At 38.3% G+C, this 14,044-nt stretch overlaps 1 protein-coding gene across 7 annotated transcripts in view; it reads right to left on the bottom strand.

Moving 5' to 3' along the window:
* ALPK1 (alpha kinase 1) overlaps nucleotides 1-14,044 on the bottom strand; it is a 121,520-nt gene that overhangs the window by 102,124 nt on the left and 5,352 nt on the right. For 6 of the 7 annotated variants that reach the window (XM_082837755.1, XM_082837751.1, XM_082837753.1 and 3 more), the window contains exon 2: nucleotides 6,475-6,526. The gene's annotated coding sequence lies outside the window, so the exon portion shown is untranslated. Of the gene's footprint in view, nucleotides 1-6,474; nucleotides 6,527-9,726; nucleotides 9,819-14,044 lie in introns of those variants that run through there. The other variant, XM_082837752.1, reaches the window with a different exon arrangement.

Genomic DNA, 14,044 nt, shown 5'->3' on the forward strand with positions numbered 1-14,044 from the left:
GAGGCAGGGTATAGGAAACGAGGGAAATGGTGTGAAGAGATGCATTGCAGACAGATGGCATGAGATGGGGACACAGCAAGAGCAAAGATGCAGAAGGATCTTGCAGATCATAACAGGAACCAGCAGGTAGTCCAGGGTGCCCAGACACCACTGAGAGATGATGAGTTCAGGCCATTTCTGCTTGAAGTGCCCATGAAACCTTGTAGAGAAATGGTGCTCTCTACAAGAGGTGGGAAATGTTAGTTAAACTGAGGAGAGAGATTAGAACAGGAGATGAATCTGGGAATCATCCACACAGGGGCAATAATTGAAGCCATTACATGAGATTAAAGGAGGCAAAGGTTGGATATGAAGAAGACATGGACTTCTAGAGAATGCCTCTATCCAGGAGTCAAAGAGTGAAACAGTGGCCTGCAGAAGCAGCAGCTGGAAATGTGAGAACCAGGAGAGTGTAGAGACATGATACTGTGCAACAAGTTCTACAGGAAGCCCCAGGATAACAACTAGGAAGAGGCAACTAGATTGGGTGCCTGGAATGTTCTCATTGATCTTGTAAATAGATGTTTCAGAAGAGGACAGACCAGAAGAGTTGATGCATGAGTGTTAAACAAGGAAGTTTAACAGAACTATTCTGAGAAGCACTGCTGTTAAGGGAAGGAAAAAGAATATAGTCTCAAGGGAAATGAATATTTCATAAGAATCATTAGATTTGAACATGTGCATAGGCTAAGGAGAAGATGTCAGAAGGCAAAATTTTTTAAAAAGAGAGATGAAAGAAAGGGACTATGAATAATGAGAAAAATCACAAAATAGGTAAAAAGATGTTGGTTTAAGAAGATAGAAGGAGTAGGCTTGGACACAAGGTAGAACATTGTTTTTCTGAGGCAGAATGGAAGGAGAAATGAATGGCTAATGATATAGAGAAAATATGAGAGTTCACCATGGATAACCCGGTAACCCAAGTCAAATAGATGGAAATCTGGCAGGAGTGAGTTCAGCTTGAAAAGAGAGATCCTGGATTGAAACAGGTGCTGTGGAGAATTGGAAAGATAATCAATTAAGGATGAATAAAAGAATCCATAAGCATCTTTGAGAACCCAGCTATGGTTCACCTTAATGGATCTCATCAGAGTCAGCTGGGGAACCGTCTCAGCTCTGGCTTAGAGAGCTGAGCCAACCGAGGAAAGTGCATACAATGGAGGTCAAAGAAACAAAACAGAAGTCTAAGGAGGCAAGGGGCATTTTACAACACTTCAAATGGGCAAAGTGTTTTATTGCTGCATATCAACTACCCAAATACTCTTTTACAATGTTATTTTCACAACTCTGTAAATTTTACCTGATCCATTTTATGTATTGTGAAAGACATAAATAATATAAATGGGTATTAAGAACTTCAGACAAGTTGTTCTTGAATCCTTTTTAAAACTTCACTGAATTTCCAATTTGGGGGTTGAGCCCAAACTAATTTATTTAGGGCCCTGTGGTAGACTGGTTTCCATTTTTTCTCTCAACTGTAACTAATGAATTAATTGTGAGGCTTTGTGTAAAGTCTATCCTCCCCACTATAATATACATTCCAACTGGGCAGGGAATGTGCCTGTTTTGTTCTGTTCTATATCCTGGAATATTCAGCACCTGGAATAATTCCTAGCACATAAGAGGTATTCAGAAATATTTGTTGTTGACATGTGGTTGCCAAGGGGGAGGGATGGAGTGGGATTTTGGGGGTTAGCAGATGCAACCTATTATGTATAGAATGGATAGAAAACAAGGTCCTACTATCTAAACCATGACCTTCATAATTTTCATACATGTACTGACCACAATCATTTCTTCCACTACTAAGCTATATAATAATAAAAGATGAACAATCAAAAAAAAAGAAAACAAGGTCCTACTGTATAGCACAGGGAACTATATTCAGTATCCTGTGATAAACCATAATGGAAAATAATATATTAAAAAAAGAAGGTATATATATGTATAACTGAATCACTTTGCTGTACATCAGAACACAACATTTACGCATTGTAAATCAACTATACTTCAATAAAAAAAATTTGTGGTTGTTAAATATTTATAGAAGAAGATACCAGATATGTCTGGGTAACCTCTCTTAGTCAATTTGTCGTACGCATTGCTTACTGCATGTTTGATAAATTCGAAATGTTTCTTTTTATTTCAGGAATATCTATAATGTTCAAAGAAGATAATGCCTTTTATTGTCTCTATAAACTATTACATTCTCTGCCTACACTGTTGAAATGACAAGAAACAACATGCTTACTTTTAATTCACCCTCCAATCTCCTCCTTGCAAACTGATGTAAAATTTTCAGAGTATCTCTTAGTGTCGATCCTCACCAATCTTAACAGAAATTTCCACAAATTTATTACCGTATTGCTTTATAAGATCATCTTCAGATTTTCTGAAAATTCTGTGACAATGTTTATGTCATAGTCTCTGGCTCAGAAAATGAGTCAGTTAATTAGGTTGTCTGCCCGAACAAATGTTTTCATCCTTCACATCATGATCTTAACTGTCTTTCAGCAATTGAAGAGCCTGTAAATTTATTCTTTCTAACGCCTCACTGCCGCCCTCTTCTGGTGGCACATAACAGCACAGGCACATGAGATAACTTAACTAGATGTATATTCTTACTTAATGAAAACAAATATTGCACTCCACAGAACAAAAAAGATACTAATAAATTACAAGACTGAGTAACGATGTGAGAAAATGGAAAACATTTTGAAACATTAAAATGTGACATATTTACCTCACCAATAATCTTCTTTTAACTCCATTTCAGTAAAAATCCATTAATCTTTTTGAATTTCATTATAGAAAAAAATTAATCCATTGTTTTATCTCTATGATGTTTTAATATAACAACAATAAAAATTACACTTGTACTACGGAGAAAGAGTTTACTAACCAATTAACAGTGTAAATAGCACTGCAGGGCATGTTTAAATTGCTTGAGAGAAAAAAATCTATTAAACTATTAGAGTATTTTAGAATGACTAAATATATGAAAGAAACACTGATAATTCAAAAGAGTATTATCTATTTATGAAATGCTCCATAGGTCCATCACTTTCAAATAATGCAGTGGTTCTGAACATACATATCACCTGAATCCTCTGTTCACACTATTCTCTTGACTCCTACCTTATTCTCACTACACATCCTACAGTCGAGGAGGTCTGCCAACTTCTCATAAATGTGGTCTCCACGCTCTCTGTCTCTCCTGTTGCTGCCTGTACTGGGTCCTCTCCAGTTCAGACTGTTAGCCTCTATACTGGTTTTCCTGCTACCCGTCTCTTCCCCCATTTCCACATTCTACTCTTCACGGACTGCCAGATAGCTTAACAACAGAACTGTGTCACTTTTCTACTTAAAAATGTCTGTTGGCTTGTTGTTGCCTATAGGATGAAGTCCGAGCCTCTGATCTTGGCATGGAGAGTCCAACCTGCCATGCTCAGCATATTTACAGTGCAGCATAGTTTCTGCCACTGAGCACCTGCTCTTAGTATCCTGGAATAGCATCCCCCAGCACTTTGTTTTTGACTCTGTGGCAGAGCTTGGTCCGAGGCTCTGTCATACATCAGTTACTTAACTGTCTTCCCAGAAACTGTGACTCCTGAGAGTGGCCAGTGTCTCACTGGTTCTCTTTTGAATCTCCAGCACACAACTGGAGCTAGCTGTGTAACTAACACACAGGAGAAGCTCAGTGCAGGTTTATGAACAGATAAGTGAATGAATGAATGAATGAATGAATGCTACTCTCCCCACCTTTAATGAAATCCTCCATTTTCGAGTCTTAGATTATAATGCCATCCCCCTAAAGCCTTTCCTGACTCTTATCTAGCAGAATTAATTGCTATCACAGTTTTTTGTTCACGTTACAGTTAGCTGTATATACTCCTGTCTCCTGTGCTAGGTCATAATCGCTGAAAAGCAACCTGGGAGAGTGAAAAGGCCATGAGCTGTGGACACAGACAGCCCTGAGCTTGTATTCTAGTTCTGCCACTCATTCTCTGTGTCACCTTCAACAGGTAGCTCAGCTTTTTTTTTTCTTAATGTTTAATTTTTTTATTGAAGTAGTACAGTTGATTTACAATGTTGTACCAATCTCTGCTGTACAGCAAAGTGACTCTGTTAAACACATATGGACATTCTTTTTTTAATATTCTTTTCGTTATGGTTTATCACAGGATATTGAATATAGTTAGTTCCCTGTGCTATATAGTAGGACCTTGTTGTTAAATTATTTTATTTTTTTTGGCCACACCGTGCAGCTTGTGGGGGATCTTATCCCCTGACCAGGGATCGAACCCAGGCCCTCAGCAGTGAAAGCGTGGAGTCCTAACCACTGGACCATCAGGCAATTTCCAAATTATTTTATTGTTTTGGTCAGCTTTTATGAAATGAACATTATTTTCCTCATCTCTAAATGGGGCTAACACTGCTTCCCCATATGTTTAATGCAAAGATTAAAAAAGAAAATGAGGGAATTCCCTGGCAGTCCAGTGGTTAAGGCTCCACGCTTCCACTGCAGGGGGCGTGGGTTCCATCCCTGGGCGGGGAACTAAGATCTCACATGGCTCATGACACATACTAGACTTTCATGAAATTTTAGTATTTATTGCCTTTCCCTGAGGGTGAAGACCATATCTAATGTATATCTAGGTTTCCAGGGCTTCAAAAACTACAGAGACTCAGTAATGTTTGCTGAGTAAATAAATGAATTCCAGTTGTATTTGGTCAAAAGTAATATAAGTATATATTTTAACAGTCTTTTAAACTAATACAATTGGTTGTCATTCCTTCCTACTCACAGTATAAATATTGCATCCTAATACTCTGATATGTCTCAAATCAAATTTTTCTCACTTTTATGATTATAGTATTGAAAAGTATACAGATGTCACATAATTGAGGCATAAATGTTTTCTAATCTTTCAGTTATACTTCCATTTTATATTCTCCTTGATGTAGTCACTGTACAGTATGTTCATGAAGTGTTTCAATAAAAAGAACTAATGTTTATTTTTTAATGGGATAACTATATTATATAATGTTAAGAAAAAGCAGAATATAAAATAGTTCATACAGTATGATAGCAATTATATTTTAAAAAGTCACTGAGGACCAATGATGTTTTTTCCAGAGACAGCAAAAATCCACCCTAAAATTCATATAAAATCTCAAGGGACCCTAAATAATCAAAACAATCTTTAAAAAGAAGAATAAAGTTGGAGGTATCCCACTTTTAGAAAAATTGGACTACATCAAAATTAAAAAACTTGTGTGCATCAAAGGACATAATGAAGAGAGTAAAAAGGAAACCCATGGAATGGGGAAAATATTTGCAAATCATATAGCTGATAAGGAGTTAATATCCAGAATATATAAAGAATTCCTACCACCAAACAACAAAAACACAAAAATCCCAACTAAAAAACAGTCAAAAGACTTGAACGTTTTTCCAAAGAAGATATACAAATGGCCAATAAGCATATGAAAAGGAGCTCAACATTACTAACCATTAAGGAAATGACAATTAAAATCACAATGAGATACCACCTTACACCCACTAGGATGGCTACTATGAAAAAAAAAAGGAACAGAAAAAGTTTTGGCCATGATGTGGAGAAGTTGGAACCCTAGCACGCTGTTGGTGGGAATATAAAATGGTGTAGCTGCTATGGAAAACAGTATGGTGGTTCCTCAAACAATTAAAAATAGAATAATCATATGATCCAGCAATTCCACTTCCGAGTACATACTCAAAATAATTGAAAGCAGGGGCTTGAAGAGGTATCTGCACTATTCACAATAGCCAAAAAAAGATGGAAGCAACCTACGTGTCCATTAACAGATAAATGGATAAGCAAAATGTGGTATATACGTACAATGGAATGTTATTCAGCCTTAAAAGGGAAATTCTGACAACTGCTAAAACATGGATGAACTTTGAGGACATTGTACTAAGTGAAATAAGCCGGTAACAAAAGGACAAATATTGCATGATTCTACTCACATGAGGTCCCTAGAGTTGTCAAATTCAGAGAAAGAAAGTAGAATGGTGGTTGCCAGGGGGCGGGTAGAGGGGAGAATGAAAAGTGTTTGTTTAATGGTACAGCGTTTCAGTTTGGCAAGATGCAAAGAATTCTGTGGATGGATGGGAGTGATGGTAGCACAACAACATGAATGTAAGTTAATACCACTAAATGTGTACACGTAAAAATAGTTACAAAAGTAAACTTTATGTGCATTTTACCACAATTTAAGAAAATAATTTAAAAATAATCAGAAGGAAATACATCAAAATATTGAGTTTTTGCCTCTAAGTAATATTTTTTGATTATTTTCCTCTTCTTTTCATATTTTCTACAATGACTACATATAGCTATATCATTAGGAAAAAAGAATTTAATTCAGAAGTTTTATATGAAAACTTACCCAAAATCCACGTTTATTAGATTTCAATCCACTTCTGATTTAGGAGAACTTCCTAGTTAAGAAAAAAAAAGTTAAACTCAGAGGCCTCTCTTACAATAAAAGTATAAACACAGTAGGAAATAATCTCTACTCTTTATTTCCTGCATTATGTCATAGGCATTGTTGCATGCTTGCTATCTGAAACATCCGGGTAGGAGAACAAAGGAAACTCATGTTCCTGTGTCCCCAGCAAGAGTGGAGAAGTTACATCTGGTCATCGCTGTTCCTCACTTTAGATACACAAGGAGGAGGAATATCACATCAAGGAAGACCAGATCCTGTCCAGAGTGCTTGATGGGGGACAAATCTCTTTTGGTCTCCCCTTTACCCGAGCCCCTTAAATAGAGGAGGAGGTCTCAAATCTCTCCTTAGACTTTTGAAGCAGTTCAACCACAAAGGAGAGAAACCTCACTATTGCAGGTCTAGACTATCAGGGGTGGTACTATCTGATAATTTTGTTATGCAGGAAATAGCGAGCCTTTGCAGAAAAAACCCTACTGGATATCTTGTCTCTTGAAGTTCTTAACTCCCATTCACCGACTTTAAAAAAAAATCTATTTATTACTTTTGGGGCTTGCCAGAGAGAGGGAATTCCCCTGGTTATTTATACAAAAATTTTGTTAAAAGAGTTTGCAGTAATAATCACTACTTTTTCATATGTTAACAATGGCAATACAGGACTTCCCTGGTGGTCTAGTGGTTAAGACTCTGCACTTCCACTGAAGGGGGCAAGGGTTCGATCCCTGGTTGGGGAACTAAGATCCCACATGCCTGCTGAGCAGAGCGGCCGGAAAAAAAAAAAAAAAGCCAATATATTACATTTCATAACGCTTTACATTTTTCAGTCACCTTGAAAAATCTCTCAAGGGGCAGCTTAGGTACCTAGCGCCCCTGAACCACCAGTTCTGGATAAGCAGCCTCCTGTGCTTTATTGCCACTTTGGACCTTGCTTTTTCCTTCCTTGTTTAAGCTGCACAGCCCTCCTCCCCACAGCTTTGAATTTCATGTCATCACCCACTGTCCCTCATTGTTCTTGTCAACTGCCAACTCCCAGGGCATTTAATTCCTGGATCCTTACTATTCTCTCCAAACCACCCCTACTCTTGGAGAATTCAACTATATAGTGATGAAGGGTTCTCAGTTCCTTGAAATTGTTTCTTCAAAGATCTTATCCTTAACCCAACTTTAGGTATTTGTTCCCAAGGTCATACAGCCTACACTTTGTTATGACCAAATTTATTCTTCCAAACTTTCAAATTCATGTATTCCACTCTTTGTCCACTACCACACATCTTGTCCCTTTTGAGTCTCCCAAATCCAACAATCCTAACATTCCACTGGGACTTCTAATCCACTGGTCCTGTCACCTTTCCATAGACCCTCACCCCCTTTGAGGTCCTGTCTCTTCTTTTTAACCAGCTTAATTTCCATGGTCAATCATGATAATCACCATCCACATACACCTTTGACTCCCTTGTTTTTAATATTTGCGTGTCAAAATAACAACTTTAGTTAAATCCAACTTTTACACAGCTGAGCAATGATGGGAAGAAAACATAACTGTGCCACCTGTTCTCACTTTAAATTTCTGACTATGAACCTGTTGGGAAAACTAATATTCAGGCTTCAGAGGCAGAAGCAGGCCTCTGACAGACCTGTGACCCTGCCCGGACTGCGCCGCCCCTGCTTGCACACCTAACAACTGCTGCTAGCAAGTCAAGTGGCGCTTATGATAAGAAAGGGAGTGGGTCTTGGAATTTCTTGAGCCCTGGGGACCTGGCCAGTCCCCCAGGGTCTGGAAAATCTTGTGACTCACATGGTGAAATCAACAGCATTTTTAAAAGTGAATCCAGAGCTGCATTTTTGCACGCAAACTGATGATATCAATTTGCGGCCTGGAATTATAAACGGAAGCCCCCAGAACTCCAATCTGAAGTCTCACCCGTGGGGTGGATGCACGGCCTGGGACCTTTCCCAATTGGGGCTCCAAACTGCTGTCACTTGAGACTTCGCAGCTGCTATTTTGATCCGGAAGTAGGTGCCAGCCCAATTCGGTGATGTATACCCTGTTACATTTCCCTAATATTCTTGTTTCTTTCCTTCTAATGATTGTATATTGAAATTAAGTTGAATCACCTTTCATTAAAGAATTGATTAAAGCTATTTATGTGAAACGAGTGGTTATTTTGCCAGTGAATCCAATGAACCTTAAAACCGAAAACAGGCTTTCAGCAAAACAGAACTTCAGCAACAAATGCTGCAATCACACTGCACTTCTTGGGTCCATTCACCTTCCAATCTCTTAGTTGCCTATTTCACACTTTCTCTCCCTCCTCTACCCTCATTCTCAGCAATCAGAAGAGGATTTCCACAGACTCCCACCCCCCTCTACCAATCTAACAGCACCTGCACCCCACACCCTGCTTTCCCATCTGCTGTCAGAGATGAATCACCCATTCTCTTTTTTTTCTTTGTATGTGTGTTTAAAAGAAAATCAACAAATGTTTATTGAGATGTCATAGAGTACAAAATAGATTTTTAAATGCTTGAGATAAAAATCAAGGAACTGTTTATGTCAGTAAAAATATTAACTTTAATATGTTTTCTCTTGTGTATGGAAATGATGGTCTTGATTTACTATCAGTAGGACATTCCCTTTGATTTGTTTACTTAACTAGTGATTAAAAAACTCTTACCTCCTGAAACAATTAAATGGATAGTGTTGGTCTCATTAACATATTTGGACCATCTGATTCACATGGAGGTAGATAAATCTGAGAAATGTGAAACTAATAAAAACAGATAATTGCAAAATTACAAAGCACACTGGATGAAACAGGGCTAAAATCACTTGCCTATACTGCTTTGTGAGAATGTACACTGTAACAACCCTTTTTAATTAATTAATTTTTTAAAAAAGTAGGTCATTGTTGGTTATCTGTTTTATTTTTTAAACTTTATTTTATTTATTTTTTATACAGCAGGTTCTTATTAGTTATCTATTTTATACATATTACTGTATATATGTCAGTTCATATATCCCAGTTCATCCCACCACCACCCCTGCAGCCACTTTCCCCCCTTTGTGTCCATATGCTTGTTCTCTACATCTGTGTCTCTATTTCTGCCTTGCAAACTGGTTCATCTGTACCATTTTTCTAGATTCCACATATATGCATTAATATGATACTTGTTTTTCTCTTTCTGACTTACTTCACTCTATATGACAGTCTCTAGGTCCATCCACGTCTCTACAAATGACCCAATTTCATTCCTTTTTATGGCTGAGTAATATTCCATTGTATATATGTACCACATCATCCTTATCCATTTGCCTGTTGATGGACATTTAAGTTGCTTCCATGACCTGGCTATTGTAAATAGTGCTGCAATGAACATTGGGGAAGAATCAATATTGTGAAAATGACTATACTACCCAAAGCCATCTACAGATTCAATGCAATCCCTATCAAATTACCAATGGCATTTTTTACAGAACTAGAACAAAAAAATCTTAAAATCTGTATGGAGATACAAAAGACCCCGAATAGCCAAAGCAATCTTGAGGGAGCTGAAGGAATCAGACTCCCTAACTTCAGACTATACTACAAAGCTACAGGAATCAAGACAATATGGTACTAGCACAAAAACAAAAATATAGATCAATGGAACAGGATAGAAAGCCCAGAGATAAAGCCACACATCTATGGTCAACTAATCTATGACAAAGGAGGCAAGGATATACAGTGGAGAAAAGACAGTCTCTTCAATAAGTGGTGCTGGGAAAAGTGGACAGCTACATGTAAAAGAATGAAATTAGAACACTCCCTAACATCATACACAAAAATAAACTCAGAATTAATTAAAGACCTAAATGTAAGACCGGACACTGTAAAACTCTTAGAGGAAAACATAGGAAGAACACTCTGACATAAATCACAGCAAGATCTTTTTTGACCCACCTCCTAGAGTAATGGAAAAAAAAAAAAGGGACCTAATGAAACTTAAAAGCTTCTGCACAGCAAAGGAAACTATAAACAAGATGAAAAGACAACCCTCAGAATGGGAGAAAATATTTGCAAATGAATCAACGGACAAAGGATTAATCTCCAAAATATACAAACAGCTCAGGCAGCTCAATATTAAAAAAACAAACAACCCAATCCAAAAATGGGCAGAAGACCTAAATAGACATTTCTCCAAAGAAGATATACAGATGACCAAGAGGCACATGAAAAAAAGCTGCTCAACATCACTAATTATTAGAGAAATGCAAATCAAAACTCCAATGTGTTATCACCTCACACCGGTTAGAATGGGCATCATCAGAAAATCTACAAACAACAAATGCTGGAGAGGGTGTGGAGAAAAGGGAACCCTCTTGCACTGTTGGTGGGAATGTAAATTGACACAGCCACTATGGAGAAAAGTATGGAGGTTCCTTAAAAAACAAAAAATAGAACTACCATACGACCCAGCAATCCCACTACTGGACATGTACCCAGAGAAAACCATAATCCATTCTCTTATGTAAAACCAATCATTCCATTCACACAATAATTCTACCCCTCTCTCTACTCAAGCACATTGATGCACGTTTTTGCTCTCCTCTCTCTGCCTCTTACATCACCAAGTTTTTGCTCTCCACTGGCTCATTCTTATCAATTTACAAACAAGCCATTATTTCTTTCATCTTAGGAGAAAAGTCTCCTGACTTCACTTTCGTCAGTAGCTATTGCTCTTTGCAGCAAAAATTCCTTGAAAGAACTGTTCCTACTTGAGCTTTCAACCTGTCTTTTCCCATTCTCTTTTAAATGTACTCCAATCAGACTATTGTTCCATCACTCCACTGAAGCTGCCCTGGTCAAAGTCACTGATAAACTCCACATACCTAAATCCAATGGTCAGTTCTCACTCCTCATCTTAGTTGACCTACCAACAGCATGTACACAGTCCCTTCCTCCTCTACTGCTCCCCGGGATACCACACTCTATTGGTTTTCCTACTATCTCACTGATCACTCCTCCTCAGACTTTTCAGTTGGTTCCCTCTCCTCTCCTAGACCCCACCATATTGGAATGTGCAAAGGCTCAGTCTCTGGCCCTCCTCCTTTCTCCATCTAGATCCACTCCTTGGTGATTTCATTCAGTTCATGGTTTTAAGTACCACGTATTGGTTAAAAGTCATCTGATTTCTATCTCCAGTTCAAACTTTTCTCTTGAACTTTTCAGAAACATATTTTCAACTGTTTGATATGTGCACTTGGATATGCAATAAGCATCACACTTTCAAGATGTCCACATTGAACTCCTGATCTGCCTCAGCTTATGCCTACACCCTTCCAGGAGAGTGAAATGAAAGACCAGCTCTTAGAAGAGCTGTGCATTCAGAAGATGCTGAGTGGGAGCAGATGGGGTGACTGGAAGGGATACATATTTTCGGGGAAATTTGGCCAGGGGAACTCCTTGGTTCCCTCAGGTTCACTCAGCCTTTCACTTTGTATGTGTGCAGCTTTCAGTCTAAAAAGCTTTTCCTTTGACAACTGTGACTTGGGGGAATTACGGTGTTGAGATGCTGTGGAACTTCTGAAATCTGTTGCATAATAAGTAATGCTTTTCTTTTCTTCCACTCTGACTTCCTTTTTCACACACAGTGGCTACTAGCTTGCAGGTGAGAGGTATTACCAGCCTACTGGATGCTTCCCAGTAGCCTTGGTCAAGAAGTATTTAAATTATAAAAGTCTTGAAGGTTATGCCACAGTAATCTCTGATATATTATTTCAGAATTTAGATTTTTTTTTTTTTCTTTTTTGTGGTACGCGGGCCTCTCACTGTTGTGGCCTCTCCCGTTGCAGAGCACAGGCTCCGGACGCACAGGCTCAGCGGCCATGGCTCACGGGCCCAGCCACTCCGCGGCATGTGGGATCTTCCCGGACCGGGGCACGAACCCGTGTCCCCTGCATCGGCAGGCGGACTCTCAACCACTGTGCCACCAGGGAAGCCCAAGAATTTAGATTTTTGAAACAGTTTATTATTATGAGTGCAAAAAGTGTTATTGTAGAAAATCTGGAGAAAAAGTATGGTAAAAAAGAAAATAAGAATTACCTATGGTCTCACTAATAAATAAGCGCTATAAATATTTTGATATCATTGTTTCTGTGCATGGTTATAATACTCATAATGAAGTTTTAAAAAGTGTAAGTTTTCAAAATTTGAGTATTCTTTGACTATAATTAAGCAGTCTGATTTTTGCCTCTCAATTACGATGCCTACATATATTCAGAAGTGATTTAACAAAACATGGTGACACTGTACATACGTTGGTGGCACTTCCTTTTACTATGTCCTATGGTTAACTTAGGGATGTTTACTGCATGTGTTATCTTCTGTTTTTCTTTCAGCCTTACTTTGCAACTAGACATCCTTACCACTCTGCCGGCCCCCTACATCCCACCTCTCACAGATGACTAATCCCAACCCTCATCAGTGAGTGTTAACCTTTATCAAAGTTTTCCTAAGAAAAGATCTCTCCTATCGTGTATAGGGCAGCCATAGTGCACTTAATAGCAGGATGCAGGAGCCTGGAGTAAGGCCAGAACCTCCTTTGGAGTTATCTGTTCAAGTCAGGAAGGCACCTGAAGGACAAACACAGCTGCAGGTACTGGGGAAAGTCTGGTCTGGCAGGTATGTCATCTCACTTGCAAGGGATGTGAAGAGACACTGGCAGAGTTCCAGCAGATGGTTGCAATTAGAGGTGGAGGAAGTGTACTGCATGAGGTAGAGTAATGGAGTCACCCTAACAGCACAGCCAAGAGGTGGAAATAATAATTATTACCATTTATTAAACAAATACGACAAATAATAGTACCTGACTCACAAAACTGCAGTGCATATTAAGTAAGATAATGTATATAAGCCTTGTAGCAATAAGACTGACATACAGTTAGTCTCCCCTTATCCACAGGGGATCAGTTCTAAGACACCCCAGTGGATGCCTGAAACCGTGAATAGTACTGATGAAATAAAATTTGTATTTTAAAGTAGGACAAGAAAATTTAAGCATAAAATTCTCTCTGTCCGTTTGGGCCTCCTCCCTCCCCCTTTAGTGTGCCGTGTTCATCTGCATTATACATTAACCAGACCTCCTCAAAGGTGGGAATGCCTGCTCAACCGCAAAAGTCAATTTTTTTTTCCCCTTTCTTCTACACTAACGTTTTCTTAACTTGGTAAGTGAATTTTCATTGACAGTACCGAACCTTATATATACCCTACACACATTATCTATGACAAAGTTTAACTTATAAATTAGGCACAGTAAAAGATTAACAATAACTAATAATAAAATAGAACAACTGTAATAATATACTGTAAAAGAAGTTATGTGAATGTGGTCTCCCTCTGTCTCTTTCTCAAAATATCTTACTGTACAAATTTTATGCCTTTCTCTTTTAACTACACACTAATCATGCACTAGGGCCAAAATTGTTGCAGTCTGAGGTATGACAGCAAAACTAGCACAAACTTCATTTTCT

Source organism: Leucopleurus acutus (assembly GCF_964270905.1).
Source record: "Leucopleurus acutus genome assembly, chromosome: 4".
Classification (NCBI taxonomy): Eukaryota; Metazoa; Chordata; class Mammalia; order Artiodactyla; family Delphinidae; genus Leucopleurus; species Leucopleurus acutus.